The sequence below is a fragment of the Zeugodacus cucurbitae genome, chromosome 5, assembly GCF_028554725.1.
Source record: "Zeugodacus cucurbitae isolate PBARC_wt_2022May chromosome 5, idZeuCucr1.2, whole genome shotgun sequence".
Taxonomy (NCBI): domain Eukaryota; kingdom Metazoa; phylum Arthropoda; class Insecta; order Diptera; family Tephritidae; genus Zeugodacus; species Zeugodacus cucurbitae.
Window position 1 is genome coordinate 14,433,561 of NC_071670.1, and position 24,282 is coordinate 14,457,842.

Genomic DNA, 24,282 nt, shown 5'->3' on the forward strand with positions numbered 1-24,282 from the left:
GCTACTGTTCGGATAGATTTCAAACCATTAGAAGTATTAACCAGAATTTGCCCAGTTCTTTGCAAATCTTTTGCGGTGCTTTCCTGTTGCAGGAACACACGCATATTCATGGCCAATCATATGGTTTTCGCGTGCCGCCACAAGTACGATGACTTCGATTGATTTCGAAATAACAGCATGTGTTTGTCAATAACAGTATCATTACGCCACCATAGCGACGATAATTATTCCACAGATCTTTCATTGTTCTGTCAAGTGCTTCTAGAAAATTGGGCTCATCTCATAGATGTTTCATAGATTTGCATGTTTAACTGAAGCTACAATGTCGAATGTGCCGTTTCTCCAACTTCAAGTAGCATTGCTGCAATTCCAGGAGATGCGAGAGCCAACGTAATGCCAAAATCAATGATATCAGAATCAATCAGGATTCCCAGTTCCACCGTGCGTATCAAGAAATAAAAGTCCACCATTTCCATCATGGACAGCCTTAATCAATTCATCATAGGTCGTCTTTTGCTGGTCATTAAATAATGGAACATTTCTTTATACTTGTTGTTCCAAAGTTATTCTGTCGTATGCACGATTCAGTACCTCTCTAATTTGACGATTTGGTGATGGCATATGAATTTCAATGCTTCATTGTAGATATCACCGCTCATTTGCAATTCTGAATTCTCTGTTGCCACTTGCCAATTTCCGACTTTTCCGAATTGTTTTTTTTTTATAGATAGATTGAAAAAAAAATGTATGGAAAAAGTCACTTTTTGGAATTTTACAATTTTCCGACTAAACCTTCCAAGATCCACAACGAACAACCTGTGAACATTTCATCAAGAATGGTTCAACCGTTCTCGATCCTTAGCGTATCTAATCTTGAACTGCTTTCGCAGCGCAAGGAACGGAAGCCCTCAAAGATAAATAATTTCCCCCGTTTTTTACACCTATATAGCCTATAGCCTTCCTCGATAAATGGACTATCCAACACAAAAATAATTATTCAATTCGAACCTGTAGTTTCGGAGATTAGCGCGTTCAAACAAACAAACAAACAAACTCTTCAGCTTTATATATTAGTATAGATGATGAATAAATAAGAGACTGTACATTGTTTTTCAATACCAACATGTGTTGCGCTATAAATTTTATCCGAGTAACACTCGAAGCAACTTGATTTTAACGACTCCTGAAATATCCCTAAACACTATAAAAAATACCTTTAACTTCTAAATGCTTAGCAACATGCATTGTTATAAAACGGCGAGCAATTTGAACTTTTCCGTACAACGATAAGCTGATTTATTAGATTTCCATAGTGCAGCACCAGGGCGTATACGTAACAATTTCATTGCACGAACGAGTGTTGCTTGGCTGATAAAGTGCAATTTAAAAAGCCGGAAGTTCATGCATGCGAATACCGTTAGACCGTCTATAAATGCTTGCAGGAATGTTAAGTAATCATGTATGTACTCTGGAAAACAGACATACATATGTATGCTCGTATATGTACTGAATCGTAAGCATTTTATTGCAAACGGAAATTGTTAAAACTGAAAATAAAGTAAAAATAGTATATTGCAGCTGATATGAATGTTTGTATGCAGTCTTAAGTGTTTTTTAACTTTATTTGTGCTTGATCAGGTACATATTATATATGCAAGTATATGAAAAATCGTAGTTGTCGTCTTTCAGTGTTGCTCAACAACTGAAGACTGCTAACAAATGACAGAAATAAACTAAATACAACTCTGATACAGCATTTATAAGCGATAAATATATGTTTCATGTGCACTTCGAAACAATAAAAGTTAATTTTCGGAAATATATATGTACTTGTGAAATAGAACAACTTTTGGTAAATAATTTTCATTTTGTGTTTGCTTGAGCATTTTAGTTGCAGATAAATTTTTAATGTTGCACGAATGCTCATACAGTTTTGTTTACATATTTATTTAAATAGATTTTGGTAGTATTAAAAATTAAAATGACTTATAAATATAATTGTATTAGTTTCATGTACTAATTGTAAATTGTATATATTTTATGTTTTCAATTTGATATAAATTAATTTTGCTCTTAGAAAATATTTGCTATTATAATTTTATAATCCCTATTTGATATATTTTTAACCTTCATGTCTAATAATCAAATTTTAAAAAAATTCTGGAAAAAATAATTAATTAATTTTTATATTAAAATTCTATACCTTTATAAATTTTCAATACCATAAAACAATAATTACTTACTCTTACTGTGTTGGATAATGCAATGAAATCAATTTTTGAGAAATCTGCAACTTACCTAAAATGGAAAGAAATAAATGGAAATTAATTTATGTAAAGTGGTTTGAATAAATATATACAATTGAACGAAAATGACTAAGATTACTACGAGAATTGACAATGGTCTTCTGTCTTTTTTGGATTTTTTGCTGGTAGATAGTGACCCAAATCAATTTTTGAATTAAGCGAATAACTAATTTATTTTTTTTTTATTTATTTTTTTTTATTTATTTTATTTTATTTTATTTTATTTTATTTTATTTTATTTTATTTTATTTTATTTTATTTTATTTTATTTTATTTTATTTTATTTTATTTTATTTTATTTTATTTTATTTTATTTTATTTTATTTTATTTTATTTTATTTTATTTTATTTTATTTTATTTTATTTTATTTTATTTTTATATTAAATTGTGCTCCGTAAATAAATATTCGAATCAATAATAAAAACTGGTATTTTATGACCGCACAATCATTTTAAAGCAATATAGAATTCATATTTATGTATGTGCAAATCAATAAGTTACTCATACGCCATGTACAACGCCAATGCATTACAGCACCGAGTTAAGAAGAATGTATAAAACAGCAAGCTGGACTGTATTTTACAGCAAAACGCACTGCACTAACAGCTGGTTGCGTCTTACAATTTATATTTTAAAGCTCGTTAAATCAAAATTGAAAGCAGCAGCTGTCTGTGCCTGTGCGCCAGTGAAAAGCAAAGCGCGAAGCTGCAAAACTGCGTGTGAACACGAGAGTGGCCACTTGCCAGCGAGCAGCACCAGCAGACCGTATAATGACTGAAGTGTTGTACAATTTCTTGCCACTTCCTATTTTCTAAGAGCAAGCATGATAGCTGCTGTTGTGTTAACTTTTATGAGTTTTTTACTGAAGCAAATGAAGATAAATGGTTTGTGTCAGCTTAAAGCGCACACAGACATACACTAAGGTTCTTTCTTACTTATGCTTCATAAAAGTGATGAGTGTAAAGTGTTGACTGAAATGCAGCGACGTTAGCATAGCTTATGTGTATTAACTGATACCGTCTTTTAGGCGCTCTTCAGTGCCTATTTTAATATGCACTTTCTGCTACAGTAAGCATAGATAAATCATTTTGGCACGTGAAATGCAGCAGAAATACTTTAATGTAGTACGTGTGTATAGAAAATTTAAATAGCCTAGCATACTTTCAGGCGTACAATGAATGGTTTGCCTATTTAGTAGCACGGTTCATACGTTTCGGTTGCATTTTATTTTCGGAAGACAGCTAATGCCACATTTTAGCTAGCGGATGAAGTTAAGCAGTGAAGATTGAAGCTTGAAAATTAAAAAGAAAGAGCTATGGTTTCTAGCAAAAGCAAGTCAATCTATGGAAATAGTTTTGAAAATATTCATTCTATCTAATTCTTAATACAGTTTTATTAGTTCTGCACATATAAAATTGTATAAAACTTTCGAAATATTAAAACTCCCTACACCATAGCCTTAAAAATTACATTTTTGCTTGTAATCGCCTAAATGTATGCTTAATAAATCTAATAAATATATTCACATGAAATCATTTACTAAATTTGTATCAATTTTTAAATTCGGGACATTATAGTCTTCCAAACACCCAATTCTGCGTATATTCGCCTAAATATATGCTATATAAATGATAAAAAATATGGATTTATGAACATATATAAAAGAAATTATGTAATACCAGCGTATTGTATTAAAATTTGGCGCATTGGGCACCTAAATGAATGCCATATAAACAAAAATCTTTATCTGCTTCCATATTTTATGAAATATTATATATCGTGTGTACGAAAATTTGGCACAAAAAAATGTTCCAACCTTTAAATTTATATATCTAGTTGCCTAAATACATGCTAAAAAAATAAAATAATGTTCCAACCTTTAAATTTATATATCTAGTTGCCTAAATACATGCTAAAAAAATAAAATAATGTTCCAACCTTTAAATTTATATATCTAGTTGCCTAAATACATGCTAAAAAAATAAAATATTTATTTCGAAATTTTACTTTGAATTTATACATATATTAGAAAACTCTTTTTGGATCAAATATTTTTAAATTTCTGTAAAAATTTCGAACTTTTTTGTCAGTTATAAATGTTCAGTTTATTATAAGCCCAAAAGTATGCAATCCAAATTTTATCTGCAGCATTTTATGCATTTTCAAACATACATAGCGCCATTAAGAAACACGACAATTAAAGGACACGCGTTTATGCTATTACCTTTATTACCACCACACACAATAAATGCAGGCATTGCATGTTTTAAGGCGATTGCTCAAATTACACGTCAAAAACTTTGGCAATAAAATTAAAGCGAAACTTAAGGTCTTCCACCGCCACGATATCATTTATACAGCTATGGCTTCCTTACAAGGAGAAACTCTGCCTGCGCACAAATCAAAGAATGTGCAAAAAAATGCTGCAAATCGCCAAAAAGTATGCAGCATATAGTAACTACCAATTACTTGGTGGAGTGAGTGTTAGAATGGCTACAAATTACACTCACCCATCGTTTGACGTTGATGGTGATTCAATTTTCGTCACGCGCGCACACACATATTTTACGGGCATCAAACATTTTGTTGGCAAATTTGTGCCGAAATTTTCAATTTGGCAACGCTTTCAGCGCGACTGGTGCGCTACTTGTAGTGCTTCCTACACAGTCGACTACTCCACCGCTATTTCAGTGGCAAATCGCTTTACTCTAGTGCATGCTACAACTACCTTTATCTCTCCCACTCTACCACTCTCTTACCTACAGTGCAAGTGCTTCGATTTAGTTCACACCTGTCACAGCTGACTGTCATGTCAGGCCATGTCATAGCGATTTATAGCAGCTGTGATGTTTGCCAACAAATGCTCACACCACTTGCACGCTGCCGCTATATGCCTGTCATGTTCTGTGAAAAAAAATTAAAGCAGCGCCTGCAAGTATGCCATAGCTGACTGTAGGCACCTTAGCGCCAGCAATGCATTGTGGTAATTTAATTTCTAATTTAATAAATTCAACTTTGTGCAGCTATAAAATTGTCAAACTGTGGTGCTATTTTCTTATTTCTCAACTTTTTGTTGTCGCTGTCGTTGACAACGCAAATAAAATACCGAGAATTTATGCATAACGTTTCGTATACGTATTTACAGGCGCATGTCGACGCAATCACAACGTTAAGTCGTCCTTGAACCGCCGCAACATTTTTCGACTAGTCAGCCATGAAATTGAAATTGTAATAAATGCAATTTCGTGGAAAGTCGCGCTAACGAAATTTTCGTAAATTCGAAAATGTAATGCATACTTTGCGGCTAATTTACAAGCAGCCTTTTAGGCGGCACATGGCAAGCCTTGCTAGTGATTTGCGTAGATTGCATGCAACATAAATGCTCGATTAAATTTGGTAAATGAGAATATGGACACGAAAATGTTGATTTGATTCGAGAATTATAAGAACTTTTAGCTAGAACTTTATTGATATAAAAAAGTCGTTAGTTTTAAAGACTGTCAAAATATTTTTTAATGAATTCGATTTTAATCGGTTAATCTGATATTTAAAGTGTTTAAAATATGATAAGGAAGCTTCGAAAAAACAGAGCCTTTGAAAATACCGCTTAATAAAATTTAAATTACAAAAATTAGTAAGCGAGTGTCAAAACAACACTCGCTAAAATTCCAAAATATCGACAAACACAAACTGTATATATGTATATACCCGTTGGCAACGATTCTAACCAATTAAATTGTGTATATTTCCATGAATTTCCGAAAATTTTGTTTTACTCCGAAATTTCATCCATTTAATTCAATTTCTAAAAAAGCAAGAAATGTACAAATGTGCAAATAAATTTCGCACAGATAGCAGCAAAGCAGAAAACAGCACAAAATTTGCATATTCACCGGCACTCGCCCGGTTTTTATGGCCGAATTGCTATAAAATTTCATATAAATGTTTCGCTTAAGTGGCGTCTGTTTACGTGCCGCTTGTTGTTTTCTTTTTATGATCGTAGAATTCTATTTTTTTGCCAAATTCCTATTTTTTCGTTTCTCCCAGTTGTTATTATATAATTTTGATTTTCCAAGTACAGTGCTTACTGCTTATTATAGTTAAATATAAATATTATTTTTGTTGAAAAAATACGCCGCGCCATCTAGCGTAGCTAGCTTTAGTTAAAATGCATCATAAAAATAATTCCTTAGCAATTTTTTTTTTTTTTTCAATATTTCTTTATTTATTGAATCTGCTTTTACTTTAAGCCTAACGATAAGTTATAAAATCTTAAAACTATTTAAAAAACTAGACAAGCTCAAACAAGTGATTGAGCTGTATTGGAGAAACGTTGCTCTTTAGTACGCAGGCATATCCCTTCTTTTTAGGAGTGTTTGATCGCAGGAATGTACTAAGGCATTAGCCAATGGGTTTGGGTGATCACGGAGTTTAGATATATATATTTCAATCTGCTGTCCTCTACTGCTTTCTTCACCATAGGGATACCAAGATCTTTATGGATATTTTCATTGCGAATGTACCATGGTGAGCACGTGATTGATCTAAGCATTTTCGATTGGAACCTTTGTATTATATCAATATTAGTTGCACAGGTCGTACCCCACAGTTGAATGCCATACATCCAAATCGGCTTTATGACCGCATTGTATAAAAGCACTTTGTTGTCTAAGCTAAGTTTAGAGTTTCTATTTAAAAGCCAATTTAAATTTGCAGCTCTTATCTTCATGCACGTTATTTTACTAGATATATGTTTTCTCCACGTAAGCCTTCTACCTAGGTGAATACCAAGATAGGTAACTTCATTCGCTTGAGGCACTAGAATATTGTTCATTTTTACTGCCGGGCACATTTTTGGTCTTAGCGAAAATGTAACGTGCTTACACTTTTGTTCATTCACATTTATACGCCAGTTGGCTAGCCATTCTTCGACAGATCTTAAGTGCTCCGATAATATTCTTGATGCTATAATGTAGCATTTGTTACGGCTCACTAAAGCTGTGTCATCCGCGAAAGTTGATGTCAAAACATTATTAGCTGTTGGAAGATCAGCAGTATATATGATGTACAGAGTTGGGCCTAAAACACTGCCTTGTGGTACACCAGCCCTTATTTGTCGTTCATCAGATATGAAGTCTCCCACTTTAACCGTAAATTGTCTATTTTTTAAATAAGACTCCAATATTTTATACAATTCTAAAGGTAGAATGTTTTTAATCTTATATAAAAGCCCTTCATGCCACACCTTATCAAATGCCTGAGCTACGTCTAGAAATATAGCTGAACAGTACTCTCTGTGCTCGAATGCTTTTCGTATTTCGTTAGTTATTCTATTTACTTGTTCTATTGTATTATGTTTTGCACGAAACCCGAATTGGTGCGTTGGTATTACATTATTTTCGTGGAGGACATCTTTGATAGTAGCACCTTTCCAAATATTTTCGAAAGGCAGGGTAGAAGACTGATTGGTCTGTATGAAGACGGCTGTGTCAAGTCTTTCCCAGGTTTATCTATCAGGATAATCTGCGACTTTTTCCACGAAATTGGATATTATCCGAAACTTAGAATTGCATTGAAGAGCAAAGAGAGCACCTCTACAGCAATATTTGGTAACACAATTAGCAATTTTGGGGTGATATTATCATGGCCTGGCGACTTTTTTGGATTAAGTTTTTTTATGATGCCAATAATTTCAGAAGATGAAGACTTAAAGGACTCGGGCGACTCATTTGCTGTGTTAGGTAAGATTGACAATTTAAAGTTATTCTTTGGGCAATTTGGTTGAAATACCTTTTCTAGGTGATTTGCAAAACAAGTAGCCTTTTCCTCGTCACTTCGAGCCCAATTTCCCCCCAAGTCTCGTATAGGCATGTTGGAGTCGACTGGTGGCTTCATGGACTTTTGGGCTTTCCAAAGTGAATTTTGCTTGCTTGAGTTTGGACACAGCTTCTTTATATATATTTCATTGTTGAGTTCTTCCTCGCGTTTACGCGCTTTTTTTAATTTGCGTACAGCAGATTTCAATTGAAGCTGAGTGGAAGGGGAGCGATTTATCTTCCATTCTCGTCTAGCACGCCTTTTTTCATTTACAAGCTGTTCTATTTCTCTATTACTGATTTTTCTGAGACCAAGTGGCTTATAGCTTTTCTTTGGTGTTGTTAAGACCGCTGCGTTAATAATTATATCATTGAGTTCTCTTATAGTTTCGTCAATATCTCCTTCTTTATTTATTTTGTATTCAATATTAATGTGGCTACTCACGTATTTTTTGTATTTTAGCCAGTTCGTTTTGTGAGATGTTAGGCCCACTTTCTTTTCAATAAATATGGGTTGTTCACATAACTTTATTAGTATAGGAGAGTGATCAGAAGATAGGTCAGTACATGTATCTACTGTTATGTGCGATTTATCTATATTTTTGATTACTGCAAAATCAATTAAATCTGGTATTTTTCTACGATCAGTAGGCCAATATGTTGGCTTACCCGGAGATATTATATCAAAGTTATTGCGCCTATTTATAATAGTATGATACAGCTGTCGTCCTTTCGGATTAATAAGTCGTGAGCCCCAATACATATGTTTTGCATTGTAATCTCCACCTGCTAGAAATCTATGACCTAGCGTTTCAAAAAAGTCTTTAAATTCACTCTCTGCAATTTTAAAACGAGGTGGACAGTGTATATCCGTCAGCTTTAAGTCTCCGCAACGATTTTTTATAGATATTGTTGTAGCTTGTAACTGCGCTGTAGCATGAGATTCTAATGCGTGGTGGCTTAATCGTTTTCTAACTAACACTGCTGTTCCACCATGTGCCTTTCCATCTGGGTGATTTGTAACATAGAGTCTATACTCCGGTATAAAGAAATTATTTTTATTCGTAAGATGGGTTTCTGACAACAGCATTACATCTACATTATTTTCATTCAGAAATCTAATAAGCTCCAATTTATGTTGGTTAACACCATTAGCATTCCATATACAAATGTTAAGTACGCTCATTTTTTACTTAAAAAAGTTTGCAACATTTGGTTTTGGGCTTTGATTACCTCTTGAATCATATTTCGCATTGTTGACATAAATTGTGTCATACATTGGGTAAGGTTTAAAATCATTGTTTCAATGCTTCCATTTGGTTGGTTTTGGGGCAATTGCATTTGTGTTGTGTTGCCTTTTACCACGTTTGCATAGCTCCCTTGTGCAGCATTATTTTTAAGAATACATTGTTTTGAAATATGGACAGCAAAATTAAAGCCTGAAGTAATATGAGAAGCTTGCAAAATGAGTTCCTAAAAGTGTTTAGTAAATGAACAACTTTAGTGTATCCGAGGTCGCAAATTGATTACAGAGCTCTAAAACTAGTTATTTTCGAAGAAAAAAAAGAAGAAAAACTATAAAATAGCGAGAATTGTGCAATAGCGCCACCTAGCTTTAGCTTTAGGTAACAGTAGTCGACAAAAAATTTATTTCCCAGCAGAAGGTATTTTTCTAATAGTAAAAGGAGTCCTCAAAATGAAATTTCTGATCTATTTTCCGTTCATCAATTGATCAAATTTTCTTCATTATATTATTGAAATAAATATGTAAAACACAAAGGACATTTGCTATAGATTCTATTCATAAATATCTTATATTCTTCCACAATTTTAAAAAAATTATCCACTTTTTATTTTCCAACTTAGACAATCATTACATAAATTACATCCTCTGTAATTATGGAAAGCCATCCCACATATGATAAAGCTCTTTTTATAGCGCTGTCAGTGTCCCTACATAATTATGTACATTAATTTGATTTACAAAAATATTTATATTTATTTTTTCTGTTTTTCTTTATTTTTACTCTTTTATAACATGCTTCATTATTATTTTTCTTCGCTCAAAGACCCGCATTTTACTTGGAAATATTTTCATGCATTTAATCATTCACAAAAGGCTATTGCCACCGGCATTTTGCTGCTTGCATAATCATTTTATAGAAACAAAATATTATGTAAGGAAATCAAGTAAGTAGAAATATATAAAAATACATTATAATATTTGATGTAATAATGTGGAGATTGTGCAAATATTACACAATCAGATTTGTGACACTTGAATGACATTGAAAAGCATTTAAATCACATATTATACTCATGCTTATGTCGGCTCTTAACCGACCTAAACGGCAATAAAAGTGAATTTAGTACTAATTACTAAATTTATTAGTAGATTTATTTTAAAATTATAATTCATTTCACAAGCATTATTTAGCGATTTAGTACTTCTTAAAGCTGTGTTAAACTTAATGAAGAGCGTAGTAAATTCTAAATGATTACAATATTACTAAATGCATCACTTAAAATGTCAAAGCGAATTAGATATAATTGAAAACTAATTTAGTACTATTTAAAAAAAATTAACTATAGTTTTTGGCATATTTAGTACTAATTTATTACAAATGTCAAGTAGGCCAAAGATAAATCTATTGAAATCTATTGAAACTGAAGCCAGAACTAATTTTATGTTATAAGCTTAATTATGTTCTTCATTTAGTACTAATTTTCTACCATTTCTGAGGTAATATTAGACCAGAAACTAGTGCCGGTACAAATACAGAATTCTAAAGCAATATTTTGTATATATTTGTATGTGGTTTAATAGTAAACTAGAACCTATATGATTAGTACTAAACTTAATAAACTTCAAAACAGCTCAACATAAGATACTAAAAACTAAAATATGTATATTAATGAGATTTTGAGTAACTAAATGATGAAGAAACAATTCTGGGTGATCCAATTATGTAATACAAAAATTTAGTACTAAAATTTTTTAAAACACGAAACATTCGGTAATAAGTTTCAGATATGAAAACCGGTTTGAAAGAAAAAAATCTCATTTTAAATTATTTATTGTAACAGCAACAACAAAAATATTACATATTCACTAAAACTACGGACTAAAGAAGGACGTATTTTCACGACGGTATTTAATCCAGGAGATGGCGAACCCGATCCCCCAATCGATGACGATGGAACAGATGTTCCATTACCCGACCATGAAGAAATACAACACCAGGAGATGGCGAACCCGATCCCCCAATCGATGACGATGGAACAGATGTTCCATTACCCGACCATGAAGAAATTCGAACAGCAATTACCCGCTTGAAGAACAACAAAGCAGCGGGGGCCGATAGATTACCGGCAGAACTATTCAAATACGGCGGCGAAGAACTGATAAGGTGCATGCATCAGCTTCTTTGCAGAATATGGTCGGAAGAAAGCATGCCTGACGATTGGAATCTCAGTGTGCTCTGCCCAATCCATAAAAAGGGAGATCCCACAATCTGCGCCAATTACCGTGGGATCAGCCTCCTAAATATCGCATACAAGGTTCTATCGAGCGTATTGTGTGAAAGACTAAAGCCCACCGTCAACAAACTGATTGGACCTTATCAGTGTGGCTTTAGACCTGGAAAATCGACAACTGACCAGATATTCACCATGCGCCAAATCTTGGAAAAGACCCGAGAAAAGAGGATCGACACACACCACCTTTTTGTCGATTTTAAAGCTGCTTTCGACAGCACGAAAAGGAGTTGCCTTTACGCCGCGATGTCTGAATTTGGTATCCCCGCAAAACTAATACGGCTGTGTAAATTGACGTTGAGCAACACCAAAAGCTCCGTCATGATTGGGAAGGACCTCTCCGAGCCGTTCGATACCAAACGAGGTTTCAGACAAGGTGACTCACTATCGTGCGACTTCTTTAACCTGATGCTGGAAAAAATTATAAGAGCTGCAGAGCTAAACCGAGAAGGTACAATCTTCTACAAGAGTGTACAGCTCCTGGCGTACGCCGATGATATTGATATCATCGGAAGCAGCAACCGCGCCGTTTGTTCTGCTTTTTCCCGCATGGATAAGGAGGCGAAGCGAATGGGTCTGGAGGTGAATGAGGACAAGACGAAATATCTCCTGACATCAAACAAACAGTCGGCGCATTCGCGTCTTGGCTCCCACGTCACTGTTGACTGTCATAACTTCGAGGTCGTAGATAATTTCGTATACCTGGGAACCAGCATCAACAACACGAACAATGTCAGCCTCGAAATCCAGCGCAGAATAACTCTTGCCAACAGGTGCTACTTTGGACTGAGTAGGCAATTGAACAGTAAAGTCCTCTCTCGACGAACCAAAATCAAGCTCTACAAGTCGCTTATCATTCCCGTCCTGCTTTACGGTGCAGAAGCTTGGACGATGTCAACATCAAATGAGACGACACTAGGAGTTTTCGAGAGGAAAATTTTGCGCAAGATTTATGGTCCTCAGAACATTGGCAACGGCGAATACCGCAGACGATGGAACGATGAGCTGTACGAGTTATACGACGACATTGACATAGTTCAGCGAATAAAAAGACAGCGGCTACGCTGGCTAGGTCATGTTGTCCGAATGGACGAAAACACTCCAGCCCTGAAAGTGTTCGATGCAGTACCCGCCGGAGGAAGCCGAGGAAGGGGAAGGCCTCCACTCCGTTGGAGGGACCAGGTGGAGAGCGACCTGGTTACACTTGGGATCTCCAACTGGCGCCGAACTGCGAAGGAGAGAGACAGGTGGCGCACTATCGTCGATTCGGCTATAACCGGCTAAACGGTTGCAACGCCAATCACATACATACATACATTTAATTTTGTCTTATATACCTAGTAAAAATAAATTTAAATATTTTAAGAATAAAGGTTTAAGAATTATATTTTCATTAAAAATTGGAATTCAGAACTCACTCTTCTCATAAAAATATACTAAATTCAATATTAGTAATTTAGTATTATTTTGCAATAATATTTATATTTACTGAATATTTTATATATCGCATACCGAAAATTAGCTTTGGAATATAATATTAGTATTGTTGATTTTATAAACTGTTTACTACATGGTTTACCCAAAATTTAGTATTAATTCCACGTCTAAGTAATTTAGTACTATTTTAGTACACTTGCTGATTATTCTAAGTACATAAGTAACTATTAGTATTCGATTGGAGTACTATTATGAAAATATGTTATTTTTAGAGCGCTCCTGTAGTAAAATTTTAGTACCAATTTTCAATTTATATATTTTAGTACTATTTTAGTACACTTTAATATGGTTGCAGTAGAATTTCTAAACAGTAGTATTCGTATATAGTACTGTTTTCTAAATATACTAAAGGCTTAAAAGACGTTCTAAGTATGAAACTTAAATTTAGTACTTCTTTCTACTTTTCCTAATTTAGTACAATTTTATAAAACTTTACTATGATGTCAGAAACATCGTTAGACTTTATTTTTCACATATGTTATTGTTTTGAAAACATATTAGACATTTTAAGATGGAATACAAAATTTAGTACTAATTTGAAATTGTCCAAAAAGTTTTTCTGCCAGTTTTCGCAAACTCACAGTATAAAAATAGTACCTTTTAGACATTTGCTGTGGATAAATATCATTATAGAAGTCCTAAAATTAGTACTAAATTTTTAGTACCACTTCGGGTTTCATTTCCTATGACCTATGCAAATAATGAGTCGTCATATTATTGTAAAAAAGAATTGAAAATAAATCAAAACATGAGTTGCAAAAGTGATTTAGCCAGCTGTCAGAGTGCCGGCAAGCAACTGGCAGCGCAAATCATTTCGCAAAGTGATTGCACACATGTGAATATACCGACTTACCACTATATAAAATTGTATACACGTAAGTAATGCAGACTTATAGCGGTAGATATTGTAGCGCTTGTTGTTATTGTTGCCGTTAGCAAAAATGTATTTAAAGTTATGCCATAAAATGCAAGTTGTCAAGTGTGTATCGATGTGTATGTATTTGTGCATATATGTATATGTCTGCATACATACATATAAGCGCATTTACATAAATATTTGATTATATAAATCCTGGCTGGAAAAACACTAGCGCCGTCGAGCACAAGAGTGCTTAACAATATTTGAGCTGCAACCTTGTTTCCGCGCAACACTCGCATTTGTATTTATATCTACATACATACATATTTATTTGTTTGTATGTGTCTGTGTTGCGCCAGGAAATATATAAACTTATTTAAAATAACGTTTCGTGTTGTAGAGCTGCAGAAAACTCATCAAATAAAATGCAAAGCGCCCGATTTGCGGATTTACCACACCAACTCTTGCACCCAAACACACATACAAACATACAAACAACAGTGTACACCAGCACGGCGTTGCACGAAAAATGTGCACTGCAGTGCCTTACGCCAGCGCCACTCGCTTGAAGCACAATGCATATCTGCAATGCAGTGCATCAACTCACAAAATATAACAACCCAAAGCAACAACAATAACCAACAGCAATGCAATATTATAAATTATTGCAGCGACCAATGGCAACAACAGCAAAAGTTCTGCTGCGAAATGAGACCCTACAACTAAGCGTCTTCTCACTCCCTCTCTTTCGACCAAGTCGCTGTCTTCCAAGCAGTCGACGGTATAGTCTGCAGGCGATTGGACTGTCAGTATACCAAAAAATATGCATTTACACGCTGACGAATTGTGTATTTTTGGAAATGACTTTCAAGTCTTCAAGTTGTGGTAGAAGGCGCGAGGAGCTGCAGGCAGTCAGCGACAGACAAATATGTTATGCAATAGCTGCCTGGCATGTGTGTGCGATTTTTATGAAGTATTGCAGTGGTTATACACGCTTTCAGTATTTTTTACGGCGTGGTGGCAACACTGGGTGGTGTGAAAATGCGGTAAACAAAAATATTTATTTACCATTTGGAAAATAAATAATAAATTCACATATCAATTTTCAAATATTGTATTCAACTTAATTTTTGGTTTCAAAAGGTGCCAACGCTTTTGAAAAATATTTTAAAATTTGGAATTTGCAAAGAGTATTAAATTGACATTTTTTAAGTGTCCATCAAAATTAGCTCCAAATTAATTTTTTCGATAATTGGCAACTCTAGTCATAAATCTATCTAAATTAATAATTTCTGTTATAATTTAAACTGTCATCCTTACTCTATTATATTTCACCTTACTTTCTTAAGTTTAAATTAAATCAGATATTATTATGGTTTTTTTATAGTTGGCAACCCTATTGCAGATTGCACTTTGTTTCATTTTTTTCTTAAAGTTTTTTATAGCTGGCAATACTCTAGTTGAAAATATGTTTAATTGGAGATATCCGGATTTAATTTTACTCGATAGTTGGAAACTCTACCAGAAATTTGTCAAAATGTAGATTTCTAGAATACTTTTCATTTATTTTTATTATACTTTACGTGCCTTATTAAAAAATGAGATTTATGTACAATAACTTTAAAGGCAATAACATTTTTTTCGTTACGTGACAACTCTACTCCAAAATTTAACTGAAGAAAGATCCAATTTTATATAAATCACAACTTGGATAAAATCTCCCTTAGATATTTAACAATAATGTTAACACCTCGAATACTAACTTTTAACCGCTCTAAAACAAATAATTATAAACGACATCATATGGATCAGACAGGATATGCCCTAAAGTAACTCTAAATCCTAAATTTTATTTCAATATTCTACTAAGATGTCATCTAGAGAAAAGCTTATTATAGCAATATTTTTATTTTTCGTCTAATTTTTTTTCTAGTAAAGACTCAGTACTTTCGCATTTTTTCCAACGACCATTGTCTAGAGTTCTGAAAACAGAAACATGTTATTGGTAGCCAGATCAGGGTATATATAAGAAATTGAACGTTAATTATATGCCATTTCGCCTAGGTAATGTTTTGTGAAAAGGTCAATCGATTAATAGAGCTTTCACCCTATGCAGCTTTCACATTGCACAGAGCTTTCCCATTATACAGAGCTTTCGCACATTATAGCACGATTGTACCCTGCTCAGAGCGTTAATATGACTGAACAGAGCTTTCGCATTCGCCGAGCTTTCACACTGAATACAGATTTTTCACATCGTAATTTTCAGGTTGGCCATGTGAAAGCTCTGACGCCGAAATTGTTCTCTTATTTCTTGATTTAAAAGTCAAAAGGAAAGCTTCAAAAGCAACGTATTACATATTGAATGTTGATCACTAGCTATTATTCGAAATAAATTTTTTAGCCAGTAAACAACAAATATTAAACTAGTGAAGACTTATGTTGTTATCTTCACAGAGCTTCCGCTATACTGCTGCAATATTTTCATTATAAACTTGATCTACATAAAATTTATTTTTAACTCAAATTGATTTGCATCTCAGCAACAAATTTTTTACTAATGATTTTCCACTTTATTTTATATGCCACCCAGCGTAATCGATACCCACTTAATTAACTTTAACATAATAAATATCCTCTCACGCCCATAAAATCTACGTTACGTAAGGTACTCGCATACTTATTTTTGTTTGCCGCCAAAGGAAACTCGCTATTAAATAGCATAAATACAGTGGAAAATGAGCATTTCACAAATTACACTAATTTAACAAGCCACAGCACAGTTTTAGGCGCACAAACACTTAAACTCACCTTCACACACACACAGCACATCTCCGGTGACCCCAATCAAGTGCGCGTGTACTTTGAGTAAATGAAATTTGTTGAACACAAGAGTATTTAATTACTTAAACATGACAAAAACAGCACAGGAAAAAGGACAGGTGCTAGCAGTAAATACCAATACAAAGCCGTATAGGCGTGTGAGACTATGTGTGGGTGCAGTTGTATTTTATTCATGTGCTAGAAGGCCGAATGCGGCAATAAATATAAATTCTAATTAAAAGGGTTCACACAGTGACATTGCAAATAAAATCGACTAAAATATGTAACGAAAAACGTTTGAGATGCGAAGAAGATAGAGAGATAGAGAGAACAATGTGTGTGAGAGAGACAGAGGGTAAGAGAGAAGCAGCAACAGAAAGCGGTGTGAGTGGAAGGTACGTGGAAAGACGACACCAAGAATTTTGTATGCGCCAGCAGAAATGAGAAAAACAATACTAACAACAACAACAAAATACCAACAAACAACCCACTACAGCAAAGGCACAGAGGCTGCAGTAAAAAAAATTAGAAAAACTCGCAAAAAAGCCACCTCAGCGCTAAGCAAAAATCGTGGCACATTGAAGCAGCCGACGGAAACGTGAGATAAACGCTTATTTGAAATTAATAGGATTATATTTTCACGCTACAGACGCAAAAGCAGCTGAGTCAAGCTGCTGTTGAAGGCTGCCTTGCGTCGGCGTTGCGGCTAATGAGAATTGGCAGAAGGATTATGAAGCTGTTGTTGGTGATTAGAATGCGAGTGCTGTAGGCGCCGCGTCGACAATTCAGCAAATTTGTGGCAAATGTTGTGCTGCAGCAAGCAAAGTAATGTTGGTGTTGCATACTTTGGGGCGCTAGAGCATGGTTTGTGTTATATGGTTGTGTGTATTAGTGTGAGCAAATTAATATATTACATGACTTAGTCTACAAAAATGTCTAAATTATATGCTTAGATTATTTGTGGTGAATAGAGAGGCACACACACAAGCGTAGACAGTATACTACAGTGCCAACAACTGTATGGAGACAACATAAATTGAAGAAAATTAGAAGATTTGTAGCTACGAGTTCAAGCCTTTTTTGGTTATTTTGTAAGTTTTTACAATATTATAATAATAAATTAAAAAAAAGAGATTAGAGAACAAGTATAGGTTAGAACAAGTGTCTATAGGAAGTTGAAAGCTACTCAATACAAAGTCAAAATATTTCTAAAACCTAAATACGTGGGAGAAAGATAAGTGTGGCAACGCTAAATGGCAACAAAACTGCAGCAAGCAGTGTGAAATATAAAAGCTAAACAAGCAAGTGATTAAAGAAAGAAAAGCTGTCAAAAAGGGTAGGTGTTACATAAAGCGCTTTAGAAAGTTTTAAGATATTCTTTTGTGTGCAACAGAAAATTTCAGAGGTGAGTTGGAAATGAAAAATGTTTCCGTCTTGTATACTCAGTGGAGTAAAAGTGAGAAAAATGTTGCTTGCGGTTAATACCCTGATAGAAAAATTTCACAAAATAATACTGAAACACCAATTTTGACAAAAAAATATTTACTAAAATATTCATTTTCTACAGTTCTTAAAAATGTTTAAACTTAACAAAATTAGTTAAAACCCTTCTGAAGACCTCTACTATATATATATTCCAATACTTATAAAAAAGGAGGATTCAATTGTTTACACAAGGTCCTCCTCCACTAGATGGCGCTACTTGTATCTTTTCAGCTGACTTAGCTTACACATAATCCTGAGCTTTTCACAGCCATACGGTTCTTCAAAGAAAAGCTGTTAACCATTCTCTCCCAACTATTTCTAATTTTCCTAGTGTCTAAAGTCGAGTTATCGAAGAAGGAAAAAACGCTAAAGACTAACTGCTCACGTTCAGTCTGTCAGAGATATATTGTGGTTTAAGCTGAAATCACCGCCTTATTATCGATGGTTTTTAAATCGAAGTCTATCAAGTATCTTAAGATGTCTTTCTTCAAATCATCAACGAACATCACAGAACTAAATACAATTGGCTCAAACCTTTAGTTTCCTACAGGTTACTTAAAATACAAAGCTGCATGGTTTCAAGAATATTTTATCTACAACTATACACGTAACTCATATCCAACATTCTTAAATGTATGTACGAGAGTATGTCTGTGTTCTTTTGGTATTTCGGTTTACCAGAATGTATCACTCGTATCACTCTGCTTGTTGCTTTGTCTTCATAATCTGTTTGTGGTTGCAATAGCTAAAGTAATTGTGGTTAATGCAATTCTTTTGCCTTTTTCTTGTAGTTTTGTTGTGCTCTTTAGCACTCATTCATGTGTCTTTTTTCTTTTCTCTAACGCTAAATTAAATTTACTTTCATGTGCACTTTGAAGAGAAAGCAGGAGCTCGGTTTAATGAGGGGAGTGATTTAAGTGTAGGAAAATGAAGAAGTGTTTATAAGGAATTTGAGGTAATGATTCAGGAAAAAGTATCAAAGTAAGTGTAGAAAAAGCTTTAAAACGGATTGAAAGAAGGTTTGTGAAATATTATTTTCAAGTAATGGTCAGTGGAAGTTCAAAAAATTCGACAAAGAGTACTAAAAGTTATATAGCAGCCGATCAAAAATGTATCCGATAGGTAGCATTGGAGTCGATAATATTCTATAAACCTTATTAAAAATTCTATTTATTTAAAATTTGAACACATATTAATTAGAAAATATTTGAACCAAAAATATGTATATCAGATAGGCTACGCTGTAGGTAATCTGAAATCATATTGATGATATGATAAACTTACCGACTAATGCGTACTTTTCACTAAATAAGGCTAGATTTAGAAAAATCTGCAGTTTAGAAATAAAATATTTAAATGTTAATGGAAAGAGTCCACTAATATCTTGCTGAAATAAGCTCGGAGCTGTTCAAATGAATCTGATAGTCACAGGGTCCCTAAACTTGTAATTAACTTAATCTCTCAAAAATTTTTTAGAGCTAGCTTAAGGTTATTAATTTCTACAACATCTCAAGAATATTATCCTAAATTTTCAATCCAAATAATAGTTTCGGAGATACAGCCTTTGGAAGGTGTGCGCTCCAAGTCAGGTATTATTGTTACTCAGAACATTAAACGCGTTTTTCTCGGAATCGTGTTTTCAAAGTCGGTCCGATCTTAATGAAATTTTACACAGGTGTCCGAGATACAATTTACTCGTGCTTGAACGAAGGATTTTATATTTTTGGAAAAATGTCTGCAAAAATTCCTATTTTTAGTTTTTTTGTCTTTCCTTCGTTCAAGCACGAGTTTATGGTCTTACTTAAAACACGTATTTTTATTTTTTTATTAGTCAGAATGGAGGAGTTTTAATTTTCTTTTTTGAAAATTTCAGAAGTTATTCTTTAAATATTTATCCATAAGGCAGAAAAAAGTTTGAATTAAACACATAATTTTTTACAAACAAAAAATATTGAAAATAGACTTTTTTACCCGACAAAATCAATGTAAACCCTTAAGGGAGGGGTCTGGGTTTTCACTTTCGAAAAATCGAATTTTTTTGTTTTATCTTATTGTTTAATATTGCAAGAATATGTCCTCAAATTTTAATCCGATCTAAGCAATATTCATGAAGTTATTGTTTAATTAGTCTCGGGGCCTTTAACGCTCTAACTCTACAGCTACGGCTTTAAACGTGTTTTTCAAAAAACTACTTTTTCTAAGTCCGTGTTCACTGCCATTTGCCAAAACTACTCGACCGATTCATTTCAAACTTGGAACACATTTTCTTCACATAAATACCTCCCCCCTACGTTTAGTAATTTTTTTTTTAACATTAAGGATGTTTCCCACCCTGAAAATGGCGGACATTTTAGTCGAAAATAACGGTTCACACTTTAGATGGCCGCCAAAAATTTTTAAATAAAAAAAAAATAACCAGAGAACGTTGGGGGGAGAATTTGTTTAAAATTTAACTAAATCTGTATGGTTTTTCATTTTCAGATAATTTCCGGCCGAGTTACAGTGAACACCGCAATTTTTTTTTTTTTTTCAAGACGTCCTAGGGGAAGCTCTGTAACGGGCTAATGGTTTAATACTTTTGCATGAAAAATTTTCAGAACATAGTCAAAACTATGCTCAATAATGTATAGAAGGTGAATCGATATTTGAGATAAAAAATCACAAAAAAAGTGTTTTTTTTTGCGCTGAAACCCAGACCCCTCCCTTAAGGACTTTGACAGAAGGTATGGAAACTTCATTTCATATTTATCCGTAATTAATTGGTATTTATCGTAATGTTTTACTGTTCGTCAATATGCTACAAATCGTTTCTTTAGCAAAAAACACATAAAATATTTCTGATGATTACTTGCAGTTAGTAATTTTGTAATTAATTAATTTACTGTCCAAAGTATAAACAAGTGCGCAATACAGACATATATGAGCACACACCTAAGAATATTCAAGTCATAGCGTCTTAAGTTGACCACTTCAGTCAGCAACACCTGTGTTGTTCCACAGTATATAGTCATATATTTGGTATGTACACATATACATATGTATATATGCTTATTTTATATGTATGTACTTATTTTCTTCCCCCAATTTTCAATTAATAAAAGAACTCACAAAATCCGAATAAGTTTGCTGATTACTTGCTGACGTTAATAATGACTTTGATAGTTGTTAATGATGTTGTTTATGTGTGAAAAAGTTAATTGTTCATATTACAAGAAAAGTTTTTGTGATTTTTCGATGTTACGCAGTGAGAGAAAATAGAGAATAGAAATAGATATGTTGGCAAAGTTTCGAATCATTTTAGGTCAAAATATACATTAAGTAACAACAGTCCTAGCTTAAGTACTTTACTTAAAAATAATATTTTGGGTATTCAAAGTTACGTGACTATTGCTAAGGAAACTGGTATTGTATATACCTTTAAAGCACTCGTTAGATAGCGCTAGAAATAATATATTTACAATTCACATATCTATAGGAGATTTCGTTAATTTTTAGAGCACAGGTTCGAAATACATATATTACAAGACAACCTCTATATATTTTAAGAGTATTTTATTTTTAAATATTTGAGTTGAAAAGAAATCATGAACAACTTTAATAAGTAGGCGTAAAAGCATCTAAGAACAATCATCTTCAATTATTCAATCACTTTCTTCATTATTAAGCTACAAATAGTATTTTTAGTCAGCCTCTTAGACGCAAACAACACAATTTAATATTCCAACTCATTCCTACACGCTTCTAATTTATAATTTAAATAATTTAAAACTTCATTTTAGTTTACTAAGGCAACTTAAACACAATGTGTGGCATTAAAATTTTCAATTACAATATTTGTACAGCAGCTACACGTTGCATACCTTTTGGCTGCCAGCCAATATAAACACTTACGTGCCAAAACCTATAGCCACCTAATATTTCAAATTTATTTGAGCTGCCAAAAATATGCTTAGCTTGTAATAATAAATGGTAATAAATGAGCACAAAGTCAGCGAGTCGATGGGTAGATATTTATTTTCGTTCCGCCAACTAAAAGTATGCAATAAACTTGTGTACCTGTTTAGGTGACTTTGAAATATGTATATGTATATAAGAAAAAGCAACAACTAAAAAACAGCTACGAAGGTATGAGCTAAGTATATACACATCAATAACCAGCAACTGACAGCCGAATTTGTTTTGTGCGCAGTCGGTTTTTTTAGTTATTTATTTACTTACAAACATATTTACTCGACAAAATTTGTTTTTGTAAATAGCAAGTAGTTAGAGACAAGTTTGCTTGTGTGTCTGATAAATTATCGTACATTAATTTTCTATTATTCTGTATATTGCTTTATGAGCAGACTGTATTATATATTTAGCACCTGCTGGTATGCTATCATATACTCGTACATATATTAAATAAGTGTCTACTTTTGTGTAGATATTTATAAATAATTCGTCAGCCGCTACTATGACTACTGCTCTATTAATAACAAACGAAAAATCAACGCTAAAGAATATTAATATTGCTTGAAACTATGGGCGCGCTGAAAAGTATGCTCTAAAAAAATTAATAGTTGCTGGAATAATTGATGGCTATTGAAGTGATCAAGTGAGTAAATATACCGAAGAGATTGCTCTTTACCGAGTATATTATTTTATTTTTTGGCATCGTTAAAAGATTATCAGAGTTGTTGACATTTCCAAAACTCGTACTATTTTTATTGAAATACGATAATAAATAATTATTTCGTAACATAGTTATGGACGTTATTAATGGTAATTAAATATTAAAGAGTCTGCGTTTAACATATGACCGATTGGACAGATATGCAGAACAAGGAAATTTTCTCTTCTAAGCACAATCTTAACACTCGATGAAATAAATAGTAATAAAATTGTAATAAATTTACTAAAACCCTTTATCGTTGTTAAAGATATTTAACAAATTGTAGTATACCTTTAGGATTTTTGTGAAGAAACAAAATAAAACACATTTTTAAAGTATTTGTTAAAACATTTGATAGGACAATACAAAGCAGGCATTTCTATAATTAGTTGAAAACTTTTAATCTCTATAAATAAAGAGAAAATTCCCGAAAGTCGTCAATATTAAAACTAAACCTTATACCACAAAGACACTGTTGCAAAAGGCTTTTATAATTCTGATTTAGTCCAAAATATCCTCTATTATTTAAGAACATGGCATTCGAAAACAACTTTTCTCAGAATTTTGAGCTTACTACTCTTATTATTTTATAATAAATCGACTCGAAATTATATCCACTTTATTTTAAACGTCTCTCTCAAATAGTTAGTCTACATCTTATTAAAAAGATATTTTGTGAAAGAAATTTTTTAGTTTAATCTGATGGCATCTCTTCTTTTGAACATGTGCTCCCTTACAAATGTATTCTGTATTGTTTTACTGACAAAAAATATTCTCAATAGCTTTAGAAATGGTTCCAATTTGACAGTGCTAAACGGTAAAACGAGTTTGTTCAGGATACGTAAACTCAACTATTGTAGCAAGTAAAATTCACAAAAGACGCTTCATTCGATAAGGATATTGAAATTGTCTCTATATATTTTTGAAATTGATATTTACCACACTTTTCTTTCAGATTTCCCCAACTTGTTACCAATAGTTTCGAGCTTGAATCTCCTTTCTTTCATTTTCTAGGTGACTTTATATGGCTTGATTTGATAGATTTGCTAAAGTTTATTAGTGTCATTTTTGATTAAGTAGTAGTTATGGAAGAATGGTCATATAATAGTACAAAACTGAAGCTAGTTCTAAGGTTTATGATCATTTCACTCTATTCCTAGAACGTTTCACCTTACTCTGGTACTATTTATTGGCATTATCTTATACCAAGTTCATTACTAATCTACGTGTCTTTTTGTTTTTTTTCTCCAGAATAATGATCGACCATTAAAAATAACTACTTTAAAATTTTTAAGTCTATAAATAAA

The 24,282-nt window shown here is 33.1% G+C and overlaps 1 protein-coding gene across 4 annotated transcripts in view; it reads right to left on the reverse strand.

Annotated features, from left to right (window-relative positions):
* The window catches only part of LOC105218772 (microtubule-associated protein futsch), a 218,429-nt gene that overhangs the window by 125,545 nt on the left and 68,602 nt on the right, over positions 1-24,282 (reverse strand). The gene's annotated exons all lie outside the window — the stretch shown is intronic.